The sequence below is a fragment of the Lipotes vexillifer genome, unplaced genomic scaffold, assembly GCF_000442215.2.
Source record: "Lipotes vexillifer unplaced genomic scaffold, Lipotes_vexillifer_v1.1 scaffold75, whole genome shotgun sequence".
Classification (NCBI taxonomy): domain Eukaryota; kingdom Metazoa; phylum Chordata; class Mammalia; order Artiodactyla; family Lipotidae; genus Lipotes; species Lipotes vexillifer.
In genome coordinates, this window is record NW_006771517.1 from 74,070 (window position 1) to 84,172 (window position 10,103).

Sequence of the window (10,103 nt, forward strand, 5' to 3'; positions counted from 1 at the left end):
CCCAGGTTCGATCCCTGGTCAGGGAACTAAGATCCCACATGTCGTGCAGCATGGCCCAAAATTTTAAAAAATGTATTATATATTATATATATATATTTATATATATATTTACATATATAAAAATCATGAAGGAACTCTTTCTTTGGAAGAAGACAGACTGTTTTGTTTTTACTTTACTGTTTACATCCAACTTAAGCCTAAATTTAACAATGAAAATAGAATCTTCCTGGAGCATATGGAACTTTTTGTCTTTTCTAAACAAGGAATTATGGGAACATTTAATGACAAACATTCTCCTCACAATATGGTCAGTAAATCTCTGGCAACATTGATTTGGTGCCCATTAGAAGCAGAGAACAGCAATAATAGGATGTGGAAAATTTCAGAGGCAAAGATATAGTTGGTACTTTTAAAGTTCTTATAGTTTAATAGAGGAGACTGAATAATCCCTAATAAGTACACTGGAGCATATTCACTACTAGAGGGATTTAGCATGAAGCAGTTCTTCTTGACCATTTTTCATTGCAATTTAGCTTCTGGAGTAAGCAGAGGAAACGGGAGGGCCAGAATCAATAATACACCTAAGGTGACAGAGCCAGTAAGTCATAGATAGGGGATTTAAACCTAGGTCTCCTAATTCCATATATGAGATAGTCTCACAACATTAATTTTGAGGATAACATCTTTTTCAGATTCCAGAAGATTGATGACATTTGTTTTCAGCCAGTAAGACTGATTAGAACTCAGAGGATAGCAATGCTCTAGTATTCCACCTTATTTCTCTCATTTTGCAAGAAGGCAGCAGCTGTTAACACCCCAAATACGATACTTAAAAAAATGGCCTAAATAGTTAGGATTTTATTCCTCTGAAATATCTAGGGTTGTTATTTTCTAGTATTCTTCCAGGACTTATCTATAAAGAAAATTCATAATGTCATTTTATATCATAGGTCTGGATAGACACAAGATTTTATTTCTCTCTTTCTTGCTCTCTCTCTCTATGTTTGATATTTTTAATGTTTATCAAGGTAATACATATAAATACTTTAAGTTTTGTGGTTTAAAAAAAGTCATGTGGAACTACAAGGCTCATAGCAAAACACAGCAGGAGTATATTTTAACACACACACAGACTTAAAAAAAAAAAAAAGCGGTGGCCTCCCCAAAGCCTGAGATACCCTCCCAGACTCATTCACTGGCTTTTTTTCTTTACATATTTATTAACATTTTTCTAAATTAAATATTTTTACTGCTTTCTTTTTTGACTTGTAAACTTTAAACAGTACCTGATATAAAAGATAAAGATCCAACACTTTATGCTTTCCCTCCCTTCAGCCTCACAATATTGTTATATCCCATTTAAATTAAATCAATGTTTCATATTAACCTTATTATGACTCTTTAAGTGTGGTTTACTTCTGGATCAATTGATTGTATTATGATTACATTTCCTTTCTTATGTAACTTTTTGTTTGTCTTGCAATTAATAATTGCCTCAGTTTTTTGTTTGCCAAATTTTCTGTATCATTATCACTAACTGTTCCAGACTCTCTAACAGAAATGTAAAAATGCCTTAACTATTTTCAGCACACCCAAACATGTCGTATACTCTAAGAGTTTTACTGGAAATACTCCCCAGGAGCACTCCTTCCCCTCTGGTCTGGACTATCCCTCACTGTACAGGTCTGCTGTAGAGCTATCATCTTAGGACTTCCTTTTACCTTTCTTAGGTTGATTCCCCTCTTCCCTAAAACCTCTATCTTTGTCATTCTTGTTTCAGTACAGCACATCCTCCAGTAGTGTCCCAGGAAAAGCTTGGGGGTTAGTAAATTTTTTTGATCCTTGCATCTTTAATTGTGCCTCACACTTGATTGATAACATGACTTAGTATAGAATTCTAGGTTGAAAATAATTTTCTCTCAGAATTTTGAAAGCACTGTTTCATCGTCTTCTAACCACCAGTGTCAATGTTAAGAAATACGCTATTCTTATTACCTACGCTTTTATGAATAACCCATTCCCCTTTCCCTGCTCCCTCTTTACCTCCTATCAACAAGATTTTTGGATCTTCTCTTTATCCCTTGTCTTTAGAAATTTCATGATAATGTCCCATAGTTCTTTTGGTTTTTTCCTATTCATTATGCTGGGCGCTCAGCAGGCTCTGTCAATCTGGAAACTCGTGTCCGTCAGTTATCAGTGAACTTGTGATTTCTTTGATAATTTTCTTCCCTTCATTTCTTCTCCATTTCTAAAACTGCAGTTAGCCTAACACTGGACCTTATGGATTCATTCTCCAATTATCTTTTCTCTTTTATTTTCAGGTCTGTCTTTTTGTTGTATTTTTCTGGGAGATTTCCTCAATTTTATACATTAATACTTCTATTATTTGTTTTTGCTATTAAAAAAATTTCCCAGGGCTTCCCTGGTGGCGCAGTGCTTGAGAGTCCGCCTGCCGATGCAGGAGACGCGGGTTCGTGCCCCGTGTCGGGAAGATCCCACATGCCGCGGAGCGGCTGGGCCCGTGAGCCATGGCCGCTGAGCCTGCGCGTCCGGAGCCTGTGCTCCGCAAATGGGAGAGGCCACAACAGTGAGAGGCCCGCATAACGCAAGAAAAAAAAAAAAAAAAAAAAAAAAAAATTTCCCAGAGCTATTATTCTCTGATTGTTCCTTGTTTTTGGAGCAACTTGTCTTTGCTTTACGGATGCACTATTTTATACTATCAGAGGCAGAGGATGCTTATTGTTTTCAAAAAAATATTCTTCTGCTCTCTATATTGCCTGTTTTCCATTTCTATTTGATGCTGTCTTTCTTGGTGAAGGTTTATCTCAACTGTCTGGTGATCCTTTGCTGTCCCTTCATATTTAAGAGTGAGTCATTACAAAGGTATCTGGAAGGTCTATGTTAGACGGAAGAGTTTGTCAGTTGGTGGGTTTCATCACAGGTTGATACAGTGGGGACCTATTTGTTTTGTTGGGAGACCCTTAAGTATCATTATCTATAGATATTTCTTATGGGGTTATCCAATTATAAGTTTCTCCCAAAATTAATCCTCTGCTGTTCTGCCTCGAGAATATAAGCCTTGCTGTCAGCATCCTTGGAGTGAAGCAGAGCAAGAAGGCTGGGCGAGTTTCATCATTCAGCATGTAGATATTCATCTGATCTCTGTTTTCAGTGTGGTATCCTCCTACCCCAGCCTCCTCAGCTATGACCTTTAGCTGTACCCGGTACCTCAGTCTGGAGCTTCTCTAATTCAATTTTTCACAGAATAAACCAGGGACATAGAGGTATAGTTGCCTAACTGAGCAGGATGAGGAAGGAGCCTGGTAGTTTAACTTCTTATATAGACTTTCAGCCAATCCCTCTCCTTTTGGCCCCTCACATATCTCTGCTGCTATAGTATCTGCTCCTTTCAATTCCTGATGTTTTAGTGTTCTGCAACATGAACCTGCTTGCCTCTCATTAGTATACCCCTCCCCAGTATTTGGAACTCAATTTTCTCGGCTCAACTTTCCATCTTCCAAAATGTTGATATCCTTCATCTGCTGTTATCTTTCTTTTTTTTTTTTTTTCTGCGGTATGCGGGCCTCTCACTGTTGTGGCCTCTCCCGTTGCGGAGCGGTAAATTTTATGTTATGTGTATTTAACCAGAATTTTTTTTCAAAAGACCACTGAATAGGGAATCAAAAGACCAAGGTTGGAGTTCCTTGTTCCTTGATGACTAATGAATCTTGAGCAAGTCACTTTTTCACTCATGCCTTGATTTCTTCATCTTTAAACAGGATAATAAAACATTCCCAGCTTCTGGGTTTATGTAAGGATCAGAGAGAAAAAAAAAAACCAAAAACTGAATAACTCTTGAGATAATTTTTTTGAGTAGTAGTTCCAGTATTCCAGTGTCCCTGATCTCCTTTAATATTCGTTACAAATTTTATGTCTTATTTCATAACAAAATATTCCTAAAGATGTCTTAGCAATAACCTGTTACCACTTCAAAGGATATATACGCTGAACTCTTTCAACTTGGGTTGCTCACCTTATAATTTGGTCCTGGGAAAACAGCAAATAAAAAGCCTTTATGAGGGCTATTGATGACCTAAGATCCTAATTACTAATGTGGTTTAGCATTAATTGAGGAAATACAAGTTTAGGATTCTCATGCGAACATAATAAAGGTGGTCCCAAATTAAGGGGATAAGAGGAAGAATGAACATCTGCTGAGTACCTAATAATTGTTAGGCCCTATAACAGATGTGTTACATGCATTATCTCATTTAATCCTCACAACAGCATTGTCAGGTTAATAACATCATACTCGTTTTATAAACGGGGAAAACAAAGCTGAGAGGTTGTCACTTGCCCAGGATCACACAATGAATGACAGAGATGCAATCAAGTGCAGGTCTGTGTGACTCTAAAGCCCATACTCTTTCTACTGTTACACTGCCTCTCAAAATATATTTGACTATGCCTCTTGGTAATAGAGTTAATGGTAAATATTATATATTTGATATATATTCATATCAATTATCTTACCTTAGTCATTACAAGTAAGATAGACTGTGCTAGGGACAATTATCACCACTTTAGAGATGATGAAACAGATAGAAAATTTAACTTACCTAACACCAACATCAACCAGCCAATAAATAATAATAACAGGACTTGAAAATAGGTACTGCAATTCTCAGACCCATGTGTTTTCCACGTCAGCCTCATGACAGCAGAATTTTATCTCTGAATTTTCTGGTTCTGACATTTTTTTATGGGAGCGAAAGAGTGAGCATCTTGAAAGTCCTTCAGTTCTCAGTATACATGGACAGATTAAACACGTCTTCATCCTTATTCTCTCCCCCATTCACTAAAATGATATTGAGTTAATATTTTTAATGTTATCAGTCCACAAGGACAAAGGGAATAAGAAAGATAACAGGGCTTCCCTGGTGGCGCAGTGGTTGAGAGTCCGCCTGCCGATGCAGGGGACACGGGTTCGTGCCCTGGTCCGGGAGGATCCCACATGCCGCGGAGCGGCTGGGCCCGTGAGCCATGGCTGCTGAGCCTGCGCGTCCAGAGCCTGTGCTCCGCAACGGGAGAGGCCACAACAGTGAGAGGCCTGCGTACCACAGGAAAAAAAAAAAAGATAACAGCAGATGAAGGATATCAACAACATTTTGGAAGATGGAAAGTTGAGCTGAGAAAATTGAGTTCCAAATACTGGGGAGGGGTATAATAATGAGAGGCAACCAGGTTCATGTTGCAAAACACTAAAACATCAGGAATTGAAAGGAGCAGATACTATAGCAGCAGAGATATGTGAGGGGCCAAAAGGAGAGGGATTGGCTGAAAGTCTATATAAGAAGTTAAACGGGAGAGGCCACAACAGTGAGAGGCCTGCGTACTGCAAAAAAAAAAAAATTTACCATCTTAACCATTTTTGTGTACAACTAAAGTACATTCACCACGTTGTGCAACCAATCTCCAGAACACATTTTATCCTGCAAAACTAAAACTCTATACCCATTAAACAACAATTCTCCATTCTCCCTCATCCCCCAGACTCTGGCAACCACCATTCTACTTTCTGTTTCTATGAATTTGACTACCCTAAGTACTTCATATAAATGGGATCATACAGTATTTATCTTTTTGTGACTGGCTTATTTCACTTAACATAATGTCCTTGAGTTTCATCCATGTTATAGCATGTCAGAATTTCCTTCTTTTTAAGGCTGAATAACATTCCATTACATGTATATAACACATTTTGTTTATCCATTCATCTATCAATGGACATTTGGGTTGCTTGCACCTGTTGGCTATCGTGAATAATGCTGCTATACATATAGGTATACAAATATCTCTTTGAGACTCTGCTTCCAATTTTTTTTGATATATACCCAGAATTGGAATTGCTGTATCATACGGTAATACTATTTTTAATTTCTTGAGGAACCACCATATTGTTTTGGGGAACAGCCATACACAGTGGCTGTACTATTTTACATTCCAACTAACAGTACACCAATTTCTCCACATCCTTGTTAACACTTGTCATTTTCTTTCTTTTTTTTTTTCCTAATAGCCATCCAATTGGTGTGAGGTGGTATATCATTGTGGTTTCCTTAAGAGTTTTGAAGTCTTCTGTAGAGATGCCAAGACACTAAGTAACCCTGTAAATCACAACACAATTTACATCAAGATCCTACTAGACTTAACACACTGTAGGAGGCAACAGTACACATAGTCATTGCCCTCAAGGATTTTATAATCTAGCTGGAAAGAAAGGACATATGCACTTAAAAACAAATAACAGGACTTCCCTGGTGGCACAGTGGTTAAGAATCTGCCTGCCAATGCAGGGGACATGGGTTCGACCCCTGGTCCGGGAAGATCCCACATGCCGCGGAGCAACTAAGCCCATGTGCCACAACTACTGAGCCTGCGCTCTAGAGCCTGCGAGCCACAACTACTGAGCCCGCATGCTGCAACTACTGAAGCCCGTGTGCCTAGAGCCTGTGTTCTGCAACAAGAGAAGCCACCGCAATGAGAAGTCTGCACACTGCAATGAAGAGTAGCCCCCGCTCACCACAACTAGAGAAAGCCCACACGCAGCAATGAAGACCCAATGCAGCCAAAAAAAAAGAGATAGATTTTGTATCTATCCTCAAGCACTTTATATACATTCTAGTAGTGAAGTGAGATTATTAAATCACAAGTAAGAAAAACAGACCAATAAATTAAACAAATTGTGGTAAGTGTTATGAAGTAAAGGGGCAAGAGGAGACTGTTGCAGTATCCAAGAAAGAGATGACTATCGCCTGGACCAGGCTAGTGGCAGTAGAGAAAAAAGTGGTTGGATTTGAGATTTATTTTGGACATTGAATCAATAAGACTTATAATGAATTGGATGAAGAAAGTGAGGAAAAGGAAGGAACTGAGTTAACTCCTGAGTTTCTGACTTAAGCAACTGGGTAGAGAGCAGTGCCTTGTTAATTGAGATGAGGAAGATTTGCAGTGGGACATACCCAGAGTTCTGTTATAAACACAATAACTTTGAGATCTCTGTGAGACAAGCAAATGGAAAGAAATAGGCACTTGGACATGTAAGGCTAGAATTCTGAGGAGAAGTTTGGATTGGAAATAATGGATTTGAGAATCATTGACATAATGACATTATTTGGAGACAGTATTTCCATTAGACTAGATTCCTAAATCTCCCCATTGACACATTATCTCATAAGTCATTTCTATATATGATTAAATAATTAAGAATTCATTTCTGTTGGTTTAGTTCTCGGAGGATAAACTATTCAAGACTTCTTTGGGTAAGGGGGCGGTGCTCACTATACCTCCCATCTACCTCATCAACCCAAAGACAAATTTAATTTCAGAGTTACTAAATGCTTTTCATTAATACCTCAGTGACTTTCTCTTTTACTCATCAAAGCTAACTCATAAAGTCCCCATGAAATGAATGAAAAGGATTGAATAGGTCTGGATTTCCCTGTGGATTAGAATTTCTATCTTAATTATGTTTTCTCTAAGTTAAACATCACCTACAAGGATGTATGGGCTTGCTTAAGTAGACAGAGTACTGGACTAAAATCATGAGATCTGGGTTCTAGTTCAAGTACTGTCACTATTTAAAGTCATAGCCTCTACAGGCCTGTTTTTGTGGGTCAAGTGAAGAGACTAAGGAATATTTTAAAGCCTATGAAAACATAAAATTCAGTAGCTTACTACTAGGAAGCTGGAGATCTGGTGCTGAGCATCAAGAATGGCCCAGAGTGAAGATTCCAGGAGGCTGTTCTGGATTTCTTACTACTTTTTGTGGACTCCATAATTTGGCTACTGTATCTATAAAATAGGAGAATGTCAATGATTTCCCTCACCATTATGAGAAGAAAATTAATAAATGTCTATATGTTTTACAGATTCCTGGATGAAACAGATTAGGAAAATACAAATAACTATTGTGCTGATGTTCTTATTAGCTTAATCTAAGTACAATCTATCTCTTGGAAAACCTGGAAACACTTAACTGCCATTGCTTTGTGACTTTTGCCAGCTCCCCAGGGAATCTTGGCTTTCCCAAGAAAACAACTACCTTGAGGGTAACCTGAAATCTCTGAAGAAAGTCTCTTGCAAGCAACCAGTTCAGGGAGGTCGTATCTGGTACCATGCTGTAAAAGAAAATAAATCTTTTCACAAAAGTGGTCAACACTATTTGCTAATCAGACCAGCATTTCCCAAACAGGGAGTGGCAGTACAGCGAGGCCTCATTAAGGCTTTGTCTTTATTAATGTGAACTAACTTTGTTAGCATGAACTAAGTAACTTAAGGGTGATTTCCTATGAGCTCCTCTCTGCCTCTATCATTTCTCTTCTACCTTTGTTTTTTCCCACTTGTCTTCTCTTTGTCTCAGTCTTCATTCTCCTAGTTGGATGGGCTTTTCAAAAACGTAGGCCACATTGTTTCCTTCTCTCCTCTTCAAGGCCTCCCCACTCAAAGTGATTTGGGGACTGTCATGCCCCAAATATTTGTTACCTCTCAGAGACCAGGAGGATACAAATGGTATTCACCAGTGGCTTTTGACCAGGGGTGATTTGGTAATGGCTGGAGACATTTTTGGTTGTCACAATTAGGGAAAGGGTGCCACTGGCATCTAGTGAATAGAGGCCAGGGAGACTGCTAAACATCCTACACTGCACAGAACAGCCACCAATAACAAAGAATTATCTGGCCCAAAATGTCGAGAGTGCTGCTGTTGAGAAATCCTGGTATGCACAGATATCAGTAGCTGAATATTACTGAGGAGGCAGTGTAGTCCCCTTAGGGATACAGATTCTCAAGGTGGTAAAGCAGCAGCCACTGGCATCAGATTGCCTGGGCTTGGATCACTCTCACTGAGCTATAAGCTCCTTGGAGGCAGGGACCTAATTTTACCTACCACACTTACATTAGCGACTGGTATCCAATGGAGAGTACAAACTATTTGTGGATTGCCTCACACAGTTGTTTTGAGGCCCAAAGCATGCAATATATACTAAGTTGATATGAAGCACAGTGAGAGGGAGAAAAGCAGCTCCTGAATATGGGGAGCTAGGCTGGTGTTATCAACTAGGATGTGGTGTCCTACTGAACATAAACAATTTCACAAAACACCAACATCAGACAAAGCCACTCTGTGACCATGATGGATAAGACAAAAACAAAACCACTCCATAAACATGTTTGAATACAAACAAGAATACTGTCCCAACCACAAAAGAAAAACAAACAAAAAGACCAAATACCCCCTATCCTGGCTAACATGAGGGTTCTTCTCCCTTTTTAGATAATAATTATTAAAATACCCCATCATAGAATTACCTTCACCTCCTAATAGCATCCAATCCAGAGAGAAGGCCTGCTTCCTGGAGCCCTCCTCCAAATTACCTAACACAAGCCCAAACCCTGTAAATTCTTTCCAGCACCCTCTTCCTGAGATGTCTCCCTGTGCCTCATGCTGTGCCTCCCCTCCTTACAAGGAGACAGTAAGTTCAGGTTTTTTTTTAAATTTATGGCTGTGTTGTGTCTTCGTTGCTGCGCTAGTTGCCGCGACTGGGGGGCTACTCTTCATTGCGGTGCGCGGGCTTCTCATTGCGGTGGCTTCTCTTGTTGCAGAGTAGGGGCTCTAGGCGCCTGGGCTTATTAATTGTGGCACATGGGCTTCAGTAGTTGTGGCTCGCAGGCTCTAGAGCACAGGCTCAGTACTCGTGGCGCACAGGCTTAGCTGCTCTGCAGCATGTGGGATCTTCCCGGACCAGGGCTCGAACCCGTGTCTCCTGCATTGGCAGGCGGATTCTTAACCACTGGACCACCATGGAAGTCCTAAGCCCAACTTGGTTCAATTAGACAGGTGATCTCGGTGGTATTTGGCTGGAGAGCATTGACAATAGTGAGAGCCCCCTAAAGGGTAACTGCTATCATCATGCCTCAAGGGGAATTGCACCCGCAGCGTTCAAGCAGACTTTGCAAACAAGGATTTTGAGGTTTCCCGACAGAATGCCTCCTGCCAGGCCGCTTCTCCTCAGGGGACGTCTCCTCTCCCGTCTTCAGGGAGA